The sequence below is a fragment of the Phocoena phocoena genome, chromosome 1 (genome assembly GCF_963924675.1).
Source record: "Phocoena phocoena chromosome 1, mPhoPho1.1, whole genome shotgun sequence".
Taxonomy (NCBI): Eukaryota; Metazoa; Chordata; class Mammalia; order Artiodactyla; family Phocoenidae; genus Phocoena; species Phocoena phocoena.
In genome coordinates this window covers 124,118,753-124,142,474 of record NC_089219.1, presented here as the reverse complement: position 1 = coordinate 124,142,474, position 23,722 = coordinate 124,118,753, and positions in this window count along the sequence as shown.

The window sequence follows — 23,722 nt, the reverse complement described above, 5'->3', positions numbered from 1 at the left end:
AACATACATATTTTTTTAAATTAAATAAAATGTAATCCCTAAAAAAGCAAAAATAAGTGATTATATCTGTGTATCCAGTTAACAGCATAATTGCACAGAAAGGAACTATCTAAAATGACTGTAAAAACAGTAATTTGATCATATATTTCCACTGGAATTAACCCTAAGGACAAAAACAACAGCAAAAACAAAGCCTTACATTGTTCTCAATAATCATATTGTTGGTGGTAGATTTGGTATTGCTATTCTCAGATTTTTGTATTGTAGGATTAAAGAAATGTGATTATTTGGTATCATTAAGAACCAGATATTTTTGGTGTGGTTTAAAGGAGATATAAATGCAAGATTAGTGAGTTTAAGAGCCTGTAGACCTGTACTTCATCAGCATGAAATCATGATGTATTTAGATTTTAAAAATACATATTTTCTAGTTCTATCTACTTAAGAGGCCCAGACACAGTTCCCGACTATAGGCAGGGGTCCCCAAAACCAACCTCAGGTTCAATGATTCTCCAAAAGAACTCACAGAACTCAGCAAAGTTCTTATACTCACGATTACAGTTTATGACAATGAAAGGATACAGACTAAAATCAGCAAGGGAAAAAGGCACATAGGGCAGACCAGAGACAAGCCTCCAGTTTTCCCCTCCCAGGGAGTCATACAGACAAACTTAATTTTACCAGCAGTGATGTATAGCAACTTGCACAAAGTATTGCCAACCACAGAAACTTGCTCTAGCATTGATGTCAGGATTTTTACTTTAGAGGTCAGTTATGTAGGCATGTCCTCCAGAGGTCAACTGATATATATTGTGTGGCCCAAGGCCCCCACCATAAGTCACATTGTTAGCACAGGCTACCTGGTGTGTCCCAAAGTACTCAATAAACAGACATTCTTATCAGGCAGGATATTCCAAGGGATTAGTCAGAGGTTATCTCCTAGGAGTCAGTCAAGAGCCAAACCTTTCTTTGGAATACGTGGGGTTTGGATAACCTAATTCTGCTTAGTTAGTTCTGTATTGCACACTGACCTAGTACCAGTGAGGCACCACTAGTGGTCAGATTGCGTCTTTAAACAAATACTGTTGCCCGCAAAAGAAAATAGGGCTCTTTGGAGAAAGGGCTGTATCCAGGTCTAGGGCACGAAAGGTACAAGGTTAAGTTTAGGACATTTTGTCATACCAGAGAGTAAGGAAGTTATCATAGACCACTGGAATTGTGTTAATAGGATTCAGAAGTCAATCTAAACAAGTTCCCACTGGCCAAAGATAGCACAAGTTGAGCAACAATAAAGATAATTACTATAATAGATTAAAACACATAAAAATACTTATATCTGTCGTTCATAATGACGCTAAAATAACCACAACAACTCGTCGCCTCTGGAAGATGCTAGGAACAGCTCACATCATTAATTTGAAAATAGGTAAATGAAACATTTGCCCTCTCTTTCCTAAATGATCAGGGAAACCAGATAGTTGATGTGGGGTGAATGTGGAGGAGCTTCTCTTTGTAGAAGTATTTTGGCTAAAAAATGGGCGAGGGAATGATAGAATACAGCTATTTTTCAAACACTACTAACCTGGTAGATTCCTGCAATGATCATCACCCCTTAAAAAGAGAGAAAACAAGAGACTGCTCCTCCTCTTTGAAGTACAAACACCACCAGTAAAGCAGACTTGAGAAAAAGAATCAAAATGTGCCAAGTGTCTAAATCTAATTACCAGTTCATAGGTGATACAGGGGACAGAGGAACATGTTAAATGACACCTAGGAATGCAGCCATGCAGTCAGCAAAATCCAGACTATGAGAAACTACAGTACAATTATGGGAAGTGAACTATGGGAAAATACAGAGCTGGCTTTTTCAACCAAAAATTTACAAAAATAAATAAATAAATAAAGAGGGAACTTATAGAATAAAAGAGCCATATCAACAAATCAGAATGTATGATACTTATTTGTGTCCCAATTCAAACTATCAAAGTGAAAAACAAAATGCAAAAGAGAAAATATTTATAAGACAACTGGGGAAGTATGAACACTGATATTATGAAATTATTAATTTTAGGTGTGATGATATTGTGTATTTTTTAAAGACCCTATATCTTTCAGAAATACATATTAATATTTACACATTAAAATGATTCGATATTTGGGATTTGCTTCAAAATCATCTCTTGAGAGGTATGGGGAATGGGTGGGGATATAGATAAAATGAAACTGTTCACGTTTTATTAATAATTGTTCAATCAGGGTGGGAGTTACATTATATATTCTCTCTACTTTTATATGTTTGAAAATTTCTATAATTAAGAGTAAAAAGACCACAAAAACAATAGCCCTGTATCAAATAGTAAGATGGCCCCATTATTTTGACTGAAAAAAGGGAATAATAGGTAAGCTCATTCATTCATTTTTTCATTCAACAAATATTTATTGATCACCTACTCTGTGTCAGGCAACATGAAAACAGCAGTGAACAAAGAGGAAGAAAAATTCCCTGCTCCCTTGGAGCTTACATTCTAACGATGGGAAAAGGCAATCATGAAAAATTGAGTTAGTGAAACAAAGTATGTCAGATGCCTTTTTTTTTTTTTTTTTTGGCCTTGTGCAGCTTGCAGGATCTTAGTTCCCCCATCAGGGATCAAATCTGTGCCCTTGACAGTGAATGCACGGCAGAGTCCTGACCACTGGACCACCAGGGAATTCCCAAAGTATGCCAAATGCTTCTAAATGCAATAGTGAATGGTAATAAATCTGGATGGGGGCTAGGGAATGTTGGAGGACTTTTATTTTGAAGAAGAGGTCGCTGGGAAGATGACATCTGAGCAAACACTTAAAGGAGATGAGGAGAGAGCTACACAGATTATCTACGGAAGAGCATCGCAGGCAGATGGACCACCAAGGGCGCAGGCCCCATGCAGGAGTGTTCCTGCAGTGCTTACGGAACAGCAAGGAAAAGAGTGAGGCTAGAGCAAAGGTGAGGGTAGAAAGCAAGGTCAAAGAGGTAGTGCAGGGTCTGGGTAGCTAAAGAAAGAATTTTGACTTGTTCGTGACTTGAGATGGAAAGCCGTCAAAGGTCTGTTTGCTTGTTTTTTTTTGTTTTTTGGGGTTTTTTTTTTGCGATACGCAGGCCCCTCACTGTTGTGGCCTCTCCCGTTGCGGCACACAGGCTCCGGACTCGCAGGCCCAGCGGCCATGGCTCATGGGCCCAGCTGCTCCGCGGCATGTGGGATCTTCCCGGACCGGGGCACGAACCCGTGTCCCCTGCATTGACAGGCGGACTCTCAACCACTGCGCCACCAGGGAAGCCCTGTTTGCTTGTTTTTAAGTAGCTTTATTGAAATATGTATTAATTTCCTAGGGCTGCCATCCAAAATACCACAAACTGGGTGGCTTAAAACAATAGAAATTATTTTCTCGCAGTTCTGGAGTCCAGAAGTTTGAAATCAGGGTGTCAGTGGGGTTGATACTTTCTGGAGGCTGAGCCTCGAGGAAGTGTAAAATTTTGAGGAAGGTGGGTAATGCAGCTAAGACTGAAGAGCAATCAGTAAGACAGGAGAGAGCTAAGACAATGTGGTATCCTGGAAGCCAAGTGAAGAACCTATTTCAATTGTGTCTAAGACATGTTGCTGGTTAATTAAGAGGAGGAGGGCTGAGACTTTGACCATTCAGTTTAGCAGTATGAAAGTCACTGGTGACCTTGATAGGAAAAGTCACTGTTGACTGAGAGGGACAAATGCCTGATTGGGTTCAAGAAACAATGGGAGGAGAGGAATTGAGGCAAGGAAGAAAAGCTTTGCCCTAAAAGGGAGCCACTAATGGAGCAGTAGAGGAGTACAAGGATTGTTTTATATTTTTAATGGGAGAAATAATATCAAGTGTGTACAGTAATGAGTATGATTGAATAGGGTGGGAAGCATTAAGGATACCAAAGGAAGAAGGAGAATTACAGGTGCAATGCCCTGAGTGAAAGGGACGAGCTGTAGCCTGGAGGAGTGGTGCTGGCCTTAAGGAGGGTCATGAGCAAGTCGTCCACTCAAACAGGCTGGGGTTGGGAGGACACAAGTATGGGACAGATGCCAGTAACTGGGTAGATGTGGCGCAGGGAGCTTGTTGGAGATCTAGGAGTATAAAGCTAGGAGTGAGGATGGGGAAGGGGGTTTAGAGTTTTAAGGAAAGAAGAAAATGTATAGTCATCTAGAACAGTGGGAGAGTGAGGGACTAGGGACATACAGCAACACTAAGGGCCCCCCGGAGGTGGGGGTCATGAATTTAGAGTGAGACTGGGCAGCATGGCTGTGTGTCTTTCTCCTGCCGTATTCAGATGTGTGGGTGTGGACATAGAGTAGGCACAGAATTGGGTTTAGCAAAGATTTGAACTGTGCCAAAAAAAAGAGGAAGAGATGAGTGAAGGAGGTGAGAATGTATTCAAGGGAGTGATTATAACACTTGATTGTGGTCTTTGTTTGGTAAAAAGCAAAGTGAAGACAAAGCATGGTAAGAGATGGGGGAAATGGTGACTGAATCAACAGGTTGTAGGTTCCATGTGCAATAGAAGAATTGCTGAACTTGGGGTGCCAGAAGGTGCGAGCTAAAAATGTGAGGTGGTGAGTAGAGCACAGAACACTTGAAATGGAATGTATGGTAGGGTTGTGTTATTGGGAGTGCTAAGGACTAGGATATGACTAGGGGCGGGGTAGTTGAAGAGAGATAAAGGACAAGTTCACTGGGGAGAGGATGTCAAAGAACTGAGACATCAGGATTTGAAAAGATCATTTCCGTGGAGACTGAAATCACCTAGAACCATGGCAGAAGTGGCATTGGAGAGTGCGACAGTGAGCCCAGAGCTGAAATTGGCAAGGAATGAGTGGGAGTTCTCCGGTGGGGTAGATGACAGCAGCAAGGAGGGATAGTGAGTGACAATCTATCAACGGGACATTCAAGCCCAGAGGTCCTTAGGGTTTAGCTTTTAGGGAGGAGGAAGAGAGTGGGAAAATGGTGTTTAAAGAACAATGAGGAGACAGGGAACACCCACCTCGCCTCTAGGCCTCGGGGTATGAGGAAGGTGGGAGAGAAGCAGCTGGCAGTGGAGGGGACTACAGAGCATGACGGGGACGGGACGGAGTGTTCTGAGGAGAGGTGGTGTATATACAGGAGGGTGTGCCCACAACTGCCCTTGAGCTCCAGAGGGCCCAGTGGAAGGGTTTTATGAGATGGGGAGGGCTGAGAGATCAGGTCAGGGAAGAAACGTACAAAGCTGCAGGGGACTTCCGTTGTGCGGGAAGAGGGATGACCTGAGTCTGGTGTTTGGGGCCAGGGTTTGGGGGAAAGGTGGATGATGCAAACAGGAATAAACAGCACAGTGAGATTCGCCCAATAGTCTCAAGGCAGATGGTGGTAAAGCCACCATGTGCATGGGGGGTGGGGTGGGGTCTTGGACCATGGTGACATTTCTGCCAACCAGTACGGAGGAGCCTTGGGGGAAGACATCAGAGCATTCAGAGACCCCTGAAGGCCCTGGGGCGTCAAGGTGAGATGGTCTTACCTAGAATTTACATGGTGCCAAGGATTTTCGAAGTACATTAACTCTTTTAATCCTCGTAACAACTCCATAAGGTAGGTGTTATTATCACCACTTTTAGAAGAGAAGCACAGAGTCAAATAATTTGCCCAAGGCCATACGGCCAGTAAGTGGTGGAGCCCGGATGTGAATGGAGACTATCTGCCCAGGGCCCATACTCTTAACCACTAATACTGCACGTATTTGACATTCATTGAACATTGATTGGGTACCATCTATATGCCCACTTCTCTGTGAATTCCCTAAGAGTAAGGACTGCTGTTAATCTTTTTCTCTCCTGCACCTGGCATAATGCCAGGCACTTAGAAGGTGTTTGAATAGTAAATAAATGAATTAATAAGTAGAAAAGTGAAATAAAGGGTAGAGGTTGGATTAAAAATGAATAAAACTCTTCCTTTGCCATATCAGATGTAAACACTTGTTGTAAAGCTATAATAAATAAAATGGAGCCTAAGAACACATGAATAGAGTAGAACAGAAAGTCAGGCATTAGACCTAAATATACATAGGAATTTATGAAAAATCTTTATTTTGAAATTAGTGTGGAAATATGGATTATTTAATAAATGATGCAGGGAAATCAGCTAACCATCTGGAAGAAATACAATCTGAATCCATATCTCACACTGTCACCAGGATACAGTTTAGATTAAAATATAAAACAATGAAATTCTGGAAGTCTGAGAAGTAAGTATGGTGTATATACATTTATTTTTCACCTCAATATGGCGAAGGCATTTCTAAACATAATATAAAGCTCCAAACAAAAAAGACTGATAAATCTGACCAACATAAAAATAAGAATTTCAGCATGGCAAAAACAACAAAGAAGATTTAAAAATATAAGCTGTGGGTTTCCCTGGTGGCGCAGTGGTTGAGAGTCCGCCTGCCGATGCAGGGGACACGGGTTCGTGCCCCGGCCTGGGAAGATCCCACATGCCACGGAGCAGCTCTGCCCGTGAGCCATGGCCGCTGAGCCTGCGCGTCCGGAGCCTGTGCTCCGCAACGGGAGAGGCCACAACAGTGAGAGGCCCGCAGACCGCAAAAAGAAAAAAATATATAAGCTGTGATAAAATATTTGCAATTTATGTCATAAAGGGCTTCTGAAAATCAAAATCAAACTCAGTAGCATAGTGGACAAAGGATAGGAATGCTTAGTTAGCAGAAAAGGAAATATAAATTGCTCTTAAGCATATAAAATATCCTCGGCCTCACTCACATTAAGACAAATGGAACTTAAATTATGCTGCTGTACCATAGTTAAACATAGTTAAACCCTATCACACTGGAGAAAATCAAAGTTTGGGAACATACTATGTGGTGAGTGTGGGGAAACAGGGACTCTTACGTACTTGCATATGTGCAAAATTACATATGTACATACAAGGATATTCAATGCAGCTTTTGTGACAGTAAAAGATAAGAAGTGACTTAACTGTACCTGAGTAGGGATAAGCCACGCCATACAGCGGTGTGTTGCTACATACATGTGCAAATACAGGCACCTGTTAAAAAGCATGAAGAAACTCTGTAGAATGATATGGAATGAGTTCACAGATGCACCAGGTAGAAAAAAACAAGATGCAGGACAGTATGCTATCATTTCTAGTTTTTGAAAGCGAGGATAAAGGATATATGAATGCATGCACGTTTAGTATGTTTCTGTAAGTGTAAAGTATTTCGGAAGGACACCCAAGAAACTGGCCATATTGGGTGCCCCTGGGGAACAGAATTGGGTACATGGTTACATTGGGCACAAGTGGTGTCACGCACTTCATGCGTGGGGATTACCATGTACCCTTTGTATCTTCTGAATTTGTACGCAAATATAGTACCTATTCCAAATAATAGTAGTGATGATAGCTAAAAAGGATGTCTTTTTGTCCTCAAGTTGAGGAGACAAAATATCCATTCACTGCTTTACTACAAGATGGAAAGCGTTTGGTGTCCTAAGAGAGGCAAGGATGAGATTATGTTCTGGCTGGGCTGGAAAGACAGGGCTCGTGGAAATTTAGGCAGGAGTAGCTTGTATTTTATTTAAGTATACTTAAATGGAATTGGAACTAGTGCCCTAATCTCCAAGTTCAAGTCATGTTCAGCAGCATTTTGGCCTCCAATGAGTTTTTTTTCTGGTTAAAAGCAGGTGCCTGAAAACTTGAAGAGTTCCCAAAGAGCCCTGATAGCATCTGGTAAAAGTCAAGGGTCTAATGTCACTAGTTAAAGCCTTTTTAAGCGCTCATCACCCTCCATTGTAATCTGTTCCAGTGTTAAAGTAGCTGTGCTTAACACTATTGTATGCCATCAGGAGACAGAAAATGTATGTTATTTTTAGCAAATTCCAGTGGTAGATGCTCTTTAGACTCTGCTGGCAGACTTGCCTCTCAGCTCCTGGGAAGCCAAATTTATTTAAATTGCCATCCTTGTCTGTCATCGCAAGTGGAGAAAGGAACTTTTTAGAGTCCTCAAACTGTGATGTGCTGTGTGAATAAATTCCCAAGGTGGCATCCAACTGCAGCTGGACTGACAGTTTTGAGATTTTTTTTTTTCCCTAAAGCTAAGTAAGGACACAAAGTTTCAGCTTAGCAGCTGATAAAGACATCTGATTTACTGAGATAGCACACAGAGCTCTCCTGCCTTTATTTTCTAAAATAGAAGTCCATTAACTCTAGCCCGTTCCATAACAACTAGTGTAAACTGTCTTAAAGATTAAGATATCATAATTTGAGAGAAAGTAACTTGCTATTTTACTATTGCTTTAGTCACCAAAAGGCCTCTATTAAAATTGGCTCCTTATTGTCCCTTTAAATGTAATATTTGACACATGCATTCCTCTGCTTTCTCACTCCCATTCCCCAGAGGCAGTTGCTGTCTTGATTCTGTGCTTATAATTTCCAGTTTGTGGCTTGTCTTTTCACATTCTCTGTAGTTTTTTTTTTTTGTAATGAACACAGTTTCTTAAATTAATGAAGTCATATTTAGCAATAGTTTCTTTTATAGTCCACTCTTTCTGTATTGTGTGTTCAAACAATCCTTATAACCTCAGATATTATTATACATTTTCTTCTAAAATTTAAAAGATTTCCTTTTCATATTTAAATTCTTAGACCAAGTGGAATTGCTTTTTATGAATAAGGTGGGGAAGGGTTTCAACTTTTCCCTTTATGCGTTTATCAGTCAATTTTCCCTGGACAATTTTCTAAATAGTCCCATTGGTCAGAAATGTTACCTTGGTCATATACCGGTTTCGTAAATGCATGGGTCTTGTGATTCTGTACCATTCGTTAATTTGGCTATTACTTTAGTATCTCACAACACTAATTATCATTATAATAAGTTTTATAATCAAATATCTGGCAGAGCAACTCCCATCCTGCTTACCATATTATTCTTCCATAGGTGTGTCCAGGGTTTTCTTCGTCTCTATCTTCCTAGAATTAGCTGTGAAGTCCCACGAAAACAAGGTTGGGACTTTAATTGAAATTGCATGAATCTACAGATCAGTCCAGGAAGAATGAAAATCTTTACAATATTGAGTCTTTCTATAGATAGAAAAACTAGGTCTTGGTTAGTTTTTTGGTCAGATTTAGTCTTAGGTACCTCACAGTTTTGTTTTTGTTTTTTTTTTTGCTGCTGTAAATGCTGTCTTTTCCCCCCTTTTTATTTTTTTCCCACATCTTTATTGGAGTATGAATGCTTTACAATGTTGTGTTAGTTTCTGCTGTACAACAAAGTGAATCAGCTATATGTATACATGTATCCCCATATCCCCTCCCTCTGGAGCCTTCCTCCCACCCTCCCTATCCTACCCCTCTGGGTCGTCACAAAGCACCGAGCTGATCTCCCTGTGCTATGCAGCAACTTCCCACTAGCTAGCTATTTTACATTTGGTAGTGTATATACGTCAGTGCTACTCTCTCACTTCATCCCAGCTTCTGCTTCCCCACCCCTGTGCCCTCAAGTCTGTTCTCTATCTCTGCTTTTTTACTCCTGCCCTGCCACTAGGTTCCTCAGTACTGCTTTTTAAAATTCCATATATATGCGTTAGCATATGGTATTTGTTTTTCTCTTTCTGACTTACTTTACTCTGTATGACAGATTCTGGGTCCATCCAGCTCACTACAAATAACTCAGTTTCATTTCTTTTCATGGCTGAGTAATAGTCCATTGAATATATGTGTCACATCTTCTTTATCCAGTCATCTATTGATGGACATTTAGGTTGCTTCCATGTCCTGGAGATTGTAAATAGTGCTGCAGTGAACATTGTGGTTCATGTCTCTTTTTGAATTATGGTTTTCTCAGGGTATATGCCCAGTAGTGGAATTTCTGGGTCGTATGGTAGTTCTATTTTTAGTTTTTTAAGAAACCTCCATACTGTTCTCCATAGGGGCTGTATCAATTTACATTCTCACCAAGAGTGCAGGAGGGTTCCCTTTTCTCCACACCCTCTCCAGCATTTATTGTTTGTAGATTTATTTATTTATTTATTTTTTGCGGTACTCGGGCCTCTCACTGTTGTGGCCTCTCCCATTGCGGAGCACAGGCTCCAGACGCACAGGCTCAGTGGCCATGGCTCACGGGCCCAGCCGCTCTGTGGCATGTGGGATCTTCCTGGACCAGGGCCCGAACCCGTGTTCCCTGCATCGGCAGGTGGACTCTCAACCACTGCACCACCAGGGAAGCCCTGTTTGTAGATTTTTTGATGATGGCCATTCTGAACAGTGTAAGGTGATACCTCATTGTGGTTTTGATTTGCACTTCTCTAATGATTAGTGATGTTGAGCATCTTTTCATGCATTTGTATATCTTCTTTGGAGAAATGTCTATTTAGCTCTTCTGCCCATTTTTGGACTGGGTTGCTTGTTTTTGGGATATTGAGCTGCATGAGCTGCTTGTATATTTTGGAGATCAATCCTTTGTCAGTTGCTTCGTTTGTAAATATTTTACCCCATTGTGAGTATTGTCTTTTCATCTTGTTTATGGCTTCCTTTGCTGTGCAAAAGCTTTCAGTTTCACTAGGTCCCATTTGTTTATTTTTGTTTTTATTTCCATTTCTCTAGGAGGTGGGTCAAAAAGGATCTTGCTGTGATTTATGTCATAGAGTGTTCTGCCTATGTTTTCCTCTAAGAGTTTTATAGTGTCTAGCCTTATGTTTAGGTCTTTAATCCATTTTGAGTTTATTTTTGTGTTTGGTGTTAGGGTATGTTCTAATTTCATTCTTTTACGTGTAGCTGTCCGTTTTTCCCAGCACCACTTATTGAAGAGGCTGTCCTTTCTCCATTATGTATTCTTGCTTCCTTTGTCAAAGATAAGGTGACCATATGTGCGTGGGTTTATCTCTGGGCTTTCTATCTTGTACTATTGATCTATATTTCTGTTTTTGTGCCAGTACCGTACTGTCTTGCTTACTGAAGCTTTGTAGTATAGTCTGATGTCTGGGAGCCTGATTTCTCCAGCTCTGTTTCTCTTTCTCAAGATTGCTTTGGCTATTCGGGGTCTTTTGTGGTTCCATACAAATTGTGAAAGATTTTGTTCTAGTTCTGTGAAAAATGCCATTGGTAGTTTGATAGGGATTGCACTGAACCTGTAGATTGCTTTGTGTAATATAGTCATTTTCACAATATTGATTCTTCCAATCCAGGAGCATGGTATATCTCTCCATCTGTTTATGTTATCTTTGATTTCTTTCATCACTGTTTTATAGTTTTCTGAGTACAGGTCTCTTGCCTCCTTAGGTAGGTTTATTCCTAGGTATTTTATTCTTTTTTTTGCAATGGTAAATGGGATTGTTTCCTTAATTTCTCTTTCTGATCTTTCATTGTTAGTGTATAGGAATGGAAGAGATTTCTGTGCATTAATTTTGTATCCTGCAACCTTACCAAATTTATTGATTAGTACTAGTAGTATTCTGGTGGCATCTTTAGGATATTCTGTCTGTAGTATCATGTCATTGGCAAACAGTGACAGTTTTACTCTGTTTCCAATTTGTTTTCCTTTTATTTCTTTTTTTCCTCTGGTTGCTGTGGCTAGGACTTCCAATACTGTGTTGAATAACAGTGGTGAGAGTGGACATCCTTGTCTTGTTCCTGATCTTAGAGGAAATGCTTTCAGTTTTTCACCATTGAGAATGATGTTTGCTGTGGTTTGTCTTAAATGGCCTTTATTATGTTGAGGTAAGTTCCCTCTATGCCCACTTTCTGGAGAGTTTTTATCATAAATGGGTGTTGAATTTTGTCAAAAGTTTTTTCTGCATCTATTGAGATGATCATATGGTTTTTATTCTTTAATTTGTTAATATGGTGTATCACATTGATTATTTTGCATATATTGAAGAATCCTTGCATCCCTGGGATAAATCCCACTTGATAATTGTGTATGATCCTTTTAATGTGTTTTTGGATTCTGTTTGGTAGTATTTTGTTGAGGATTTTTGCATCTATGTTCATCAGTGATATTGGTCTATAATTTTCTTTTTTTGTGATATCTTTGTCTGGTTTTGGTATCAGGGTGATGGCGGTCTTATAGAAAGAGTTTGGGAGTGTTCCTCCCTCACAATTTTTTGGGAGAGTTTGAGAAGGATAGGTGTTAACTCTTCTCTACATTATTGATAGAATTCACCTGTGAAGCCATCTGGTCCTGGACTTTTATTTGTTGGAAGATTTTTAATTACAGTTTCAGCTTCATTACCTGTGATTGGTGTGTTTATATTTTCTAATGCTTCCTGGTTCAATCTTGGAAGGTTGTACTTTTCCAAGAATTTGTCCATTCCTTTCAGGTTGTCCATTTTATTGGCATATTGTTGCTTGTTGTAGTCTTATGATCTTTTGTATCTCTGCGGTGTCAGTTGTAATCTCTCCTTTTTCATTTCTAATTTTATTGATTTGCGTCCTCTCCCTTTTTTTCTTGTTGAGTCTGGCTACAGGTTTATCAATTTTGTTTTTCTCAAAGAACCAGCTTTTAATTTTATTGATCTTTGCTATTATTTTCTTTGTTTCTATTTCATGTATTTCTGCTCTGATCTTTATGATATCTTTCCTTCTACTAATTTTGGGTTTTCTTTGTTCTTCATTTTCTAGTTGCTTTAGGTGTAAGGTTAGATTGTTTGAGATTTTTCTTGTTTCTTGAGGCAAGCTTGAATTGCTATGAACTTCCTTCTTACAACTGCTTTTGCTGCATCCCATAGGTTTTGGATCATCGTGTTTTCATTGTCATGTGTTTCTAGGTATTTTTTTGATTTCCTCTTTGATTTCTTCAGTGATCTCTTGGTTATTTAGCAGTGTACTGTTTAGCGTCCGTGTATCTGTTTTTTACTGTTTTTCCCTGTAATTGGTCTCTAATTTCATAGCGTTGTGGTTGGAAAAGATGCTTGATACGATTTCAGTTTTCTTAAATTTTCCAAGGTTTGATTTGTGACCCAAAATGTGATTTATTCTGGAGAACGTTCCATGTGCTCTTGAGAAGAAAGTGTATTCTTGCGCTTTCGGGTGGAATGTCCTAAAAATATCAATTAAGTCTATCTGGTCTGTTGTGTCATTTAAAGCTTGTGTATCCTTATTTATTTTCTGTCTGGATGATCTGTCTATTGGTGTAAGTGGGGGTGTTAAAGTCCCCCACTATTATTGTCTTACTGTCAATTTCTCCTTTTATGGCTGTTAGCATTTGCCTTACGTACTGAGGTGCTCCTATGTTGGGTGCATAAATATTTATAATTGTTATGTTTTCTTCTTGGATTGATCCCTTGATCATTATGTAGTGTCCTTCTTTATCTCTTGTAACAATCTTTATTTTAAAGTCTAATTTTACCTGATATGAGTATTGCTACTCCAGCTTTCTTGTGATATCCATTTGCATGGAATATTTTTCCACCCCCTCACTTTCAGTCTGTATGTGTCACTAGGTCTGAAGTGGGTCTCTTGTAGACAGCATATATAAGGGTGTTGTTTTTGTATCCATTAGCCAGTCTGTGTCTTTTGGTGAGCATTTAATCCATTTATATTCAAGGTGATTATCGATACGTATGTTCCTATTACCATTTTCTTAATCGATTTGGGTTTGTTTTTGTGAGTCTTTTTCCTCTCTTGTATTTCCCACTTAGAGAAGTTTCTTTAGCGTTTGTTGTAAATCTGGTTTGGTGGTGCTGAATTCTCATATTTTGCTTGTCTGTAAAGCTTTTGATTTCTCCATCAAATCTGAATGAGATCCTTGCTGGGCAGAGTAATCTTGGTTGTAGGTTTTTCCCTTCCATCACTTTAAATATGTCCTGCCATTCCCTTCTGACTTGCCGAGTTTCTGCTGAAAGATCAGCTGTTAACCTTATTAAGATTCCCTTGTATGTTATTTGTTGCTTTTCCCTTGCTGTTTTTAATATTTTTTCTTTGTATTTAATTTTTGATAGTTTGATTAATAAGTGTCTTGGCGTGTTTCTCTTTGGGTTTATCCTGTGTGGGACTCTGCACTTCCTGGTTGACTATTTCCTTTCCCATGTTAGGGAAGTTTTTGACTGTAATCTCTTCAAATATTTTCTCTGACCCTTTCTTTTTTTCTTCTTCTGGGACCCTTATAATTCAAATGTTGGTATGTTTAATGTTGTCCCAGAAGTCTCTGAGACTGTGCTCAATTCTTTTCATTCTTTTTTCTTTATTCTGCTCCCTGGTAGTTATTTCCACCATTTTATCTTCCAGCTCACTTATCCATTCTTCTGCCTCAGTTATTCTGCTATTGATTCCTTCTAGAGTATTTTTAATTTCAGTTATTGTGTTGTTCATTGGTGTTTGTTTGCTCTTTAGTTCTTCTAGATCCTTGTTAAATGTTTTTTTGTATTTTCTCCATTCTGTTTCTGAGATTTTTGGATCATCTTTACTATCATTACTCTGAATTCTTTTTCAGGTAGGTTGCCTATTTCATCTTCATTTATTTGGTCTTGTAAGTTTTTATCTTGCTCCTTCATTGTAACATTTTTTTTGTCATTTCAACTTTTTTTTTTTTTTTTTTTGATATGTGGTGCTGTGCTCCTGTCTTACTGGTTGTTTGGCCTGAGGCATCCAGCACTGGAGTTTGCAGGCAGTTGGATAGAGCCAGGTCTTGGTGCTGAGATAAGGACCTCCAGGAGGCCTCACTCTAATTAATATTCCCTGGGGTCTGAGGTTCTCTGTTAGGCCAGCGGTTTGGACTCAGAACTCCCACCACAGGAGCTTGGGTCTGACCTCCAGTCTGGGAACCAAGATCCTGCAAGCTGTGGTACAGCAAAAAAAAAAAAAGAAAAAAGAAAAAAAAAAGCGATACAATAACAAAGGCTAAAAAACAAAATAAAATTAGAAAGATAAAAATATATTAGGAAAAATATAATTGAAACAACTGCAACAAGGTAAAATAAAATCACAACAGAAAAAAAAAATAACAAGGAGGGGGGAACAAGCCAAAAGGAGCAGAGCAATAACAAAGTATAAAGCATAAAGTAAAACTAGAAAAATAAAAGCTTTATTAGAAAAAATAAAAATATAAATGAATCAACAAGGTAAAACAGAACCCCAATCTGAAAGAGGAGGAAAAAAAAAGCCTTGGCTATGGGGGGCGGAGTTTAGGCAGGGGTGGAACTTAGGCAGGGGCGAGGTTTAGGGTGGGATGGAACCTAGGTGGGTGGGTGGTGACATTTGAGCATGGGGTAGGGCCTAGGCGGGGCAACGTTCAAGTGTGGGGTGGGACATCTGCTTAGGACCTTCTGTGGAAGGAGACAGGCAGCACCTCCAAAGGAGGGCCTCTGGAGTGTGGAGTTGGGAGTTTGGAGGTAAGGTCCTTGGTGAGGGTGTGTGGGTGGGGTTTAGGCCCAGTGCAGTTGGAGGGGTTCTCAGAGGGGATCTCCAAGTGTAGAGGTAGGGCCCTGGGTGGGGGTGTAGGGGCAGGGCTTGGGCCCTGCGCCACAGGAGGGAGACCCTGAGGGCAGAGGATTAGGCCTGGGAGACCAACAGGTTCCCTGGCGCCTAAGTGGACAGGGAAAGCTCTGGCCACCTTCTGTTCCGTCTCTCCACACACACACACCCCGTCTCCCCAGGGTCTCCAGCATCCCGGCTGGACCCCAAACCGTCGGTGGGTCCCGCCGGGTGTAGGAATGCCTCCCCTCCCCCAGCCACCCTCAGGGGTCCGGGTCCCGGAGGTCCGGCCTTTACTTTTGCTCTCCCTTCCCTCCTTCCCACTCCCTCAGGACCCGCATGGCTGGAGGGGGCCTAGGTGGGCAGAGGATCAGTCCTGGGATCTCAACAGGCTCCCAGGGGCCCAAGTGGGCAGCAGAAAACTGGCCATGCTCCCTTTTGATCCTCTGCCCTCCCAATGGTCCCCCAATTTCCCCCTTTTGGGCGTGGGATCCCTTCTCCTCCCCTAGCCACCCCTCAGGGGTGCCAGTCCCGTCCCACCTCCACTTCTCCTCCCCACTCACTCCCCCCAATGCCCCACATCCTACACAGTTGCTAGGGGTTCCTCCCGTCCCCTTAGGTGTCCATGGTCACCCACCAGTGCCTGGTAGGTGTCCTAGTTGTGCAGAGTTGCAAATTCCGTGTCCTCCTAGTCCGCCATGTTGACTCCACCCCCTCCCGTGTTTTTAAAAATGTTTTTCAAACTATTTGTTGCTGATATATAGAAATGTATTTGATTTTTTTATATTGACCTTATAGCCAACTAAACTCTTCTATTTTTTCTACTTTTTCTTTTTTTTCGGCCACACCACATGGCTTGTGGGATCTTAGTTCCTTGACCAGGGATTGAACCTGGGCCCACTGTAGTGAAAGCATGGAGTCCTGATCACTGGACAGCCAGGGAATTCCCTATTTTTTCTACTTTTTATCTGCAGATTCCTTTGAGCTATGTAGACAATCATATTGTGACTAATGACAATTTTATTTATTCCTTTCCAAACTTTGTGCTTTTATTTTCTTTCTTATATTGTGCTTGCTAGAAACTCCAGAACAATGATGAATAGAAGTAACCTAGTACATTTTTTTTGTCTTGTTCCTGAGTTTAAAGGAAAAGCTTTTAAAGTTTCCCCATTGAGAATAGTACTTGCTTTAGAATTTTTGTAGATGCTTTTCATCAGGCTAAGGAAGTTCTAATTCTATTTCTAGTTTGCTTAGAGGTTTTATCATGAGTGGGTGTTGAATTTTGTCAAATACTTCTTTGTCCATCTATTCTAATGATAATATGCTTCTCTCCCTTGAACATATTAATGTGATGAATGACATTTATAGATTTGTCTAATGCTAAATCACTTTTGCTCTCCTGAATAAACCTAACTTGGACACAGACTATATATTTTTGTATATATTTGGAATGACATATTCCTCGAAAATTTAGTAGGATTCACCTGTTAAACTATGTGGCCCTGGCATTTTATTCTTAAGAATGTTTTAAATTAATGTTTCAATTTCTCCATTACAGGAAGTGTAGGCTTTCTATGTCTTCTTAAAGCACTTATAGTGAATTACATTTTTCTAGGAATTTGTTTCCAGTTCATCTAGGATTTCAAATTTATTGGTATGAAATGTTCCAGTATTATTTCACATCTTAACCTCTGCTGGTCTGGATTTATGCCTCCTTTTATATTCCTAATTATTGTTTGTGCCTTCTTTTTTGCTTGATGCATCTCATCAGAGTTTTTCATCTATTTTAATAATCTTTTCAAAGAGCCAGCTTGGGCTTTGTTGAACCTCACGGTTGTATCTTTGTTTCCTATTTCACTGATGTTTACTCTTTATTTTCTCCTTTCTCCTACTTTTCATGGGTATATTGTTCATTTTCTAACTTCTTAAGTTAGTTACTTAGTTGCTTAATTTTCAGCCCTTCTTTTCTTCCAATATATTTAAAGCCATGTTTTTTCCTCTCTCTTAATGTAATATGTAGTATTTAATAGAATTGTTATGCAGATTTTTTACTATCAATTTAGTCATAAGTTTTTGGATTTCATTATGACTTCCAAATGTATGAGATTCAAAAAAATTTTTTTAATATATACTGATAATTGAGAAAGAACATGACTTGTCAATTCCTTGAAATTTATTGAGACTTGTTTTACAGTTTGGTCCATTACCATTGAAGAAAATTCCATGTGTGTTTGAAATAAATGTAGTTAACAAATTGTCTGTTAGTTCAAGTTTAATTAAAAATTTCAAATATTCTATATATTTACTGGTTTTTAGTATGCTTGACTTACCAAAGACACGTTTAGATCTTACAGCATGATGGTAGATTTGTCAATTTCTCCTTTTGTTCTATTACTTTTAATTTTGCATTTTTGGAAACTATTAATGAAGAAAAAATTACTGAATTAATCAGGAAATATAAAAAATCTAACTGAATGATTTTTGCTAAACCCTCCTTTGATATTAATAACACATTTTTTGGGGGTTGGTATTTCTCTGGTACATATGTACTTGATTATCCTTTTTCATTTTTTCTGCCAATTTGCTTCTACTGTATAGCCTGTAAACAGCATATAACCGGGTTTTTAAAAATCCAGGTTGGCAAACTTTTGACTGGTGAGTTTAGTTCTTTTACATTTATGGTAATTATTGACGTATTGCACTTGATTCTACCATTTCACTTTTTGCTATTTATCCTTTCCCACAACTCCATGCTTTTTCTTTCTTTTCCTCTCTCCTGCTTCCCCCAGGGAGTGAGTTTATTTATTTCTTTATTTTTTAAAACATCTTTATTGGGGTATAATTGCTTTACACTGGTGTGTTAGTTTCTGCTTTATAACAAAGTTAATCAGTTATACGTATCCATATGTTCCCATATCTCTTCCCTCTTGCGTCTCCCTCCCTCCCACCCTCCCTATCCCACCCCTCCAGTTGGTCATAAAGCACTGAGCTGATCTCCCTGTGCTATGCGGCTGCATCCCACTAGCTATCTACCTTACGTTTGGTAGTGTATATATGTCCATGCCTCTCTCTCGCTTTGTCACAGCTCACCCCTTCCCCTCCCCATATCCTCAAGTCCGTTCTCTAGTAGGTCTGTGTCTTTATTCCTGTCTTACCCCTAGGTTCTTCATGACATTTTTTAAAAATTCCATATATATGTGTTAGCATACGGTATTTGTTTTTCTCTTTCTGACTTACTTCACTCTCTGTGACAGACTCTAGGTCTATCCACCTCATTATAAATAGCTCAATTTCGTTTCTTTTTATGGCTGAGTAATATTCCATTGTATATATGTGCCACATCTTCTTTATCCATTCATCCGTTGATGGGCACTTAGGGTGTTTCCATCTCCGGGCTATTGTAAATAGAGCTGCAATGAACATTTTGGTATATGACTCTTTTTGAATTTTGGTTTTCTCAGGGTATATGCCCAGTAGTTGGATTGCTGGGTCATATGGTAGTTCTATTTGTAGTTTTTTAAGGAACCTCCATACTGTTCTCCATAGTGGCTGTACCTATTCACATTCCCATCAGCAGTGCAGGAGTGTTCCCTTTTCTACACATCCTCTCCAGCATTTATTGTTTCTAGATTTTTTAATGATGGCCATTCTGACTGGTGTGAGATGATATCTCATTGTAGTTTTGATTTGCATTTCCCTAATGATTAATGCTGTTGAGCATTCTTTCATGTGTTTGCTGGCAGTCTGTATATCTTCTTTGGAGAAATGTCTATTTAGGTCTTCTGCCCATTTTTGGATTGGGTTGTTTGTATTTTTGTTATTGAGCTGCAGGAGCTGCTTCTAAATTTTGGTAATTAATCTTTTGTGAGTTGCTTCATTTGCAAATATTTTCTCCCACTCTGAGGGGTGTCTTTTGGTCTTGTTGATGGTTTCCTTTGCTGTGCAAAAGCTTTGAAGTTTCATTAGGTCCCATTTGTTTATTTTTGTTTTTATTTCCATTTCTCTAGGAGGTGGGTCAAAAAGGATCTTGCTGTGATTTATGTCATAGAGTGTTCTGCCTATGTTTTCCTCTAAGAGTTTGAGAGTTTCTGGCCTTACATTTGGGTCTTTAATTCATTTTGAGCTTATTTTTGTGTATGGTGTTAGGGAGTGATCTAATCTTGTACTTTTACATGTACCTGTCCAGTTTTCACAGCAGCACTTATTGAAGAGGCTGTCCTTTCTCCACTGTACATTCCTGCCTCCTTTATCAAAGATGAGGTGAACATATGTGCGTGGGTTTATCTCTGGGCTTTCTATCCTGTTCCATTGATCTATGTTTCTGTTTTTGTGCCAGTACCATACTGTCTTGATTACTGTAGCTTTGTAGTATAGTCTGAAGTCAGGGAGCCTGATTCCTCCAGCTCCGTTTTTCGTTCTCAAGATTGCTTTGGCTATTCGGGGGCTTTTGTGTTTCCATACATATTGTGAAAATTTTTGTTCTAGTTCTGTGAAGAATGCCAGTGGTAGTTTGATAGGGATTGCATTGAATCTGTAGATTGCTTTGGGTAGAAGAGTCATTTTCACAATGTTGATTCTTCCAATCCAAAAACATGTATATCTCTCCATCTGTTTGTATCATCTTTTTTTTTTAATTTAATCTGTTGTTTTTTTTTTTTAAACATCTTTATTGGGGTATAATTGCTTTACAATGGTGTGTTAGTTTCTGCTTTACAACAAAGTGAATCAGCTATACATATACATATGTTCCCATATGTCTTCCCTCTTGCGTCTCCCTCCCTCCCACTCTCCCCATCCCACCCCTCCAGGCCGTCACAAAGCACCGAGCTAATATCCCTGTGCCTTGCGGCTGCTTCCCCCCAGCTATCTACCTTACTACGTTTGTTAGTGTGTATATGTCCATGACTCTCTCTCGCCCTGTCAAAACTCACCCTTCCCCCTCCCCATATCCTCAAGTCCGTTCTCCAGTAGGTCTGCGTCTTTATTCCTGTTTTACCCCTAGGTTCTGCATGACATTTTTTTTCCCTTAAATTCCATATATATGTGTTAGCATACGGTATTTGTCTTTTTCTTTCTGACTTACTTCACTCTGTATGACAGACTCTAGGTCTATCCATCTCATTACAAATAGCTCAATTTCATTTCTTTTTAAGGCTGAGTAATATTCCATTGTGTATCTGTGCCACATCTTCTTTATCCATTCATCCTATGATGGGCGCTTAGGTTGTTTCCATCTCCGGGCTATTGTAAATAGAGCTGCAATGAACATTTTGGTACATGACTCTTTTTGAATTTTGGTTTTCTCAGGGTATATGCCCAGTAGTGGGATTGCTGGGTCATATGGTAATTCTATTTGTAGCTTTTTAAGGAACCTCCATACTGTTCTCCATAGTGGCTGAACCAATTCACATTCCCACCAGCAGTGCAAGAGTGTCCCCTTTTCTCCACACCCTCTCCAGCATTTATTGTTTCTAGATTTTTTGATGACGGCTATTCTGACTGGTGTGAGATGATATCTCATTGTAGTTTTGATTTGCATTTCTCTAACGATTAATGATGTTGAGCATTCTTTCATGTGTTTGCTGGCATTCTGTATATCTTCTTTGGGGAAATGTCTATTTAGGTCTTTGCCCATTTTTGGATTGGGTTGTTTGTTTTTTTGTTATTGAGCTGCATGAGCTGCTTGTAAATTTTGGAGATTAATCCTTTGTCAGTTGCTTCATTTGCAAATGTTTTCTCCCATTCTGAGGGTTGTCTTTTGGTCTTGGTTATGGTTTCCTTTGCTGTGCAAAAGCTTTGAAGTTTCATTAGGTCCCATTTGTTTATTTTTGTTTTTATTTCCATTTCTCTAGGAGGTGGGTCAGAAAGGATCTTGCTGTGATTTATGTCATAGAATGTTCTTCCTATGTTTTCCTCTAAGAGTTTGATAGTTTCTGGCCTTACATTTAGGTCTTTAATCCATTTTGAGCTTATTTTTGTGTATGGTGTTAGGGAATGATCTAATCTCATACTTTTACATGTACCTGTCCAGTTTTCCCAGCACCATTTATTGAAGAGGCTGTCCTTTCTCCACTGTACATTCCTGCCTCCTTTATCAAAGATAAGGTGTCTGTATGTGCATGGGTTTATCTCTGGGCTTTCTATCCTGTTCCACTGATCTATCTTTCTGTTTTTGTGCCAGTACCATACTGTCTTCATTACTGTTGCTTTGTAATATAGTCTGAAGTCAGGGAGCCTTATTCCTCCAGCTCCTTTTTTCGTTCTCAAGATTGCTTTGGCTATTCGGGGTCTTTTGTGTTTCCATACAAATTGCGAAATTTTTTGTTCTAGTTCTGTGAAAAATGCCAGTGGTAGTTTGATAGGGATTGCATTGAATCTGTAGATTGCTTTGGGTAGTAGAGTCATTTTCACAATGTTGATTCTTCCCATCCAAGAACATGGTATATCTCTTCATCTATTTGTATCATCTTTAATTTCTTTCATCAGTGTCTTATAATTTTCTGCATACAGGTCTTTCGTATCCTTAGGTAGGTTTATTCCTAGATATTTTATTCTTTTTGTTGCAATGGTAAATGGGAGTGTTTTCTTGATTTCACTTTCAGATTTTTCATCATTAGTATATAGGAATGCCAGAGATTTCTGTGCATTAATTTTGTATCCTGCTACTTTACCAAATTCATTGATTAGCTCTAGTAGTTTTCTGGTAGCATCTTTAGGATTCTCTATGTATAGTATCATGTCATCTGCAAACAGTGACAGCTTTACTTCTTCTTTTCCGATTTGGATTCCTTTTATTTCCTTTTCTTCTCTGATTGCTGTGGCTAAAACTTCCAAAACTATGTTGAATAAGAGTGGTGAGAGTGGGCAACCTTGTCTTGTTCCTGATCTTAGTGGAAATGCTTTCAGTTTTTCACCATTGAGGATGATGTTTGCTGTGGGCTTCTCATATATGGCCCTTATTATGTTGAGGAAAGTTCCCTCTATGCCTACTTTCTGGAGGGTTTTTATCATAAATGGGTGTTGAATTTTGTCGAAAGCTTTCTCTGCATCTATTGAGATGATCATATGGTTTTTCTCCTTCAATTTGTTAATATGGTTTATCACATTGATAGATTTGCGTATATTGAAGAATCCTTGCATTCCTGGAATAAACCCCACTTGATCATGGTGTATGATCCTTTTAATGTGCTGTTGGATTCTGTTTGCTAGTATTTTGTTGAGGATTTTTGCATCTACGTTCATCAGTGATATTGGCCTGTAGTTTTCTTTCTTTATGACATCCTTGTCTGGTTTTGGTATCAAAGTGATGGTGGCCTCGTAGAAGGAATTTGGGAGTGTTCCTCCCTCTGCTATATTTTGGAAGAGTTCGAGAAGGATAGGTGTTAGCTCTTCTCTAAACGTTTGATAGAATTCACCTGTGAAGCCGTCTGGTCCTGGGCTTTTGTTTGTTGGAAGATTTTTAATGACAGTTTCAATTTCAGTGCTTTTGATTGGTCTGTTCATATTTTCTATTTCTTCCTGATTCCGTCTTGGCAGGTTATGCATTTCTAAGAATTTGTCCATTTCTTCCAGATTGTCCATTTTATTGGCATAGAGTTGCTTGTAGTAATCTCTCATGATTTTTTTTATTTCTGCCGTGTCAGTTGTTACTTCTCCTTTTTCATTTCTAATTCTATTGATTTGAGTCTTCTCCCTTTTTTTCTTGATGAGTCTGGCTAGTGGTTTATCTATTTTGTTTATCTTCTCAAAGAACCAGCTTTTAGTTTTATTGATCTTTGCTATCGTTTCCTTCATTTCTTTTTTAGTTATTTCTGATCTGATTTTTATGATTTCTTTCCTTCTGCTAGCTTTGGGGTTTTTTTGTTCTTCTTTCTCTAATTGCTTGAGGTGCAAGGTTAGGTTGTTTATTCGAGATGTTTCCTGCTTCTTAAGGTGGGCTTGTATTGCTATAAACTTCCCCCTTAGAACTGCTTTTGCTGCATCCCATAGGTTTTGGGTCGTTGTGTCTCCATTGTCATTTGTTTCTAGGTATTTTTTAATTTCCTCTGATTTCTTCAGTGATCACTTCATTATTAAGTAGTGTATTGTTTAGCCTCCACGTGTTTGTATTTTTTACAGATCTTTTCCTGTAATTGATATCTAGTCTCATGGCGTTGTGGTCAGAAAAGATACTTGATACAATTTCAGTTTTCTTAAATTTACCAAGGCTTGATTTGTGACCCAAGATATGATCTATCCTGGAGAATGTTCCATGAGCACTTGAGAAAAA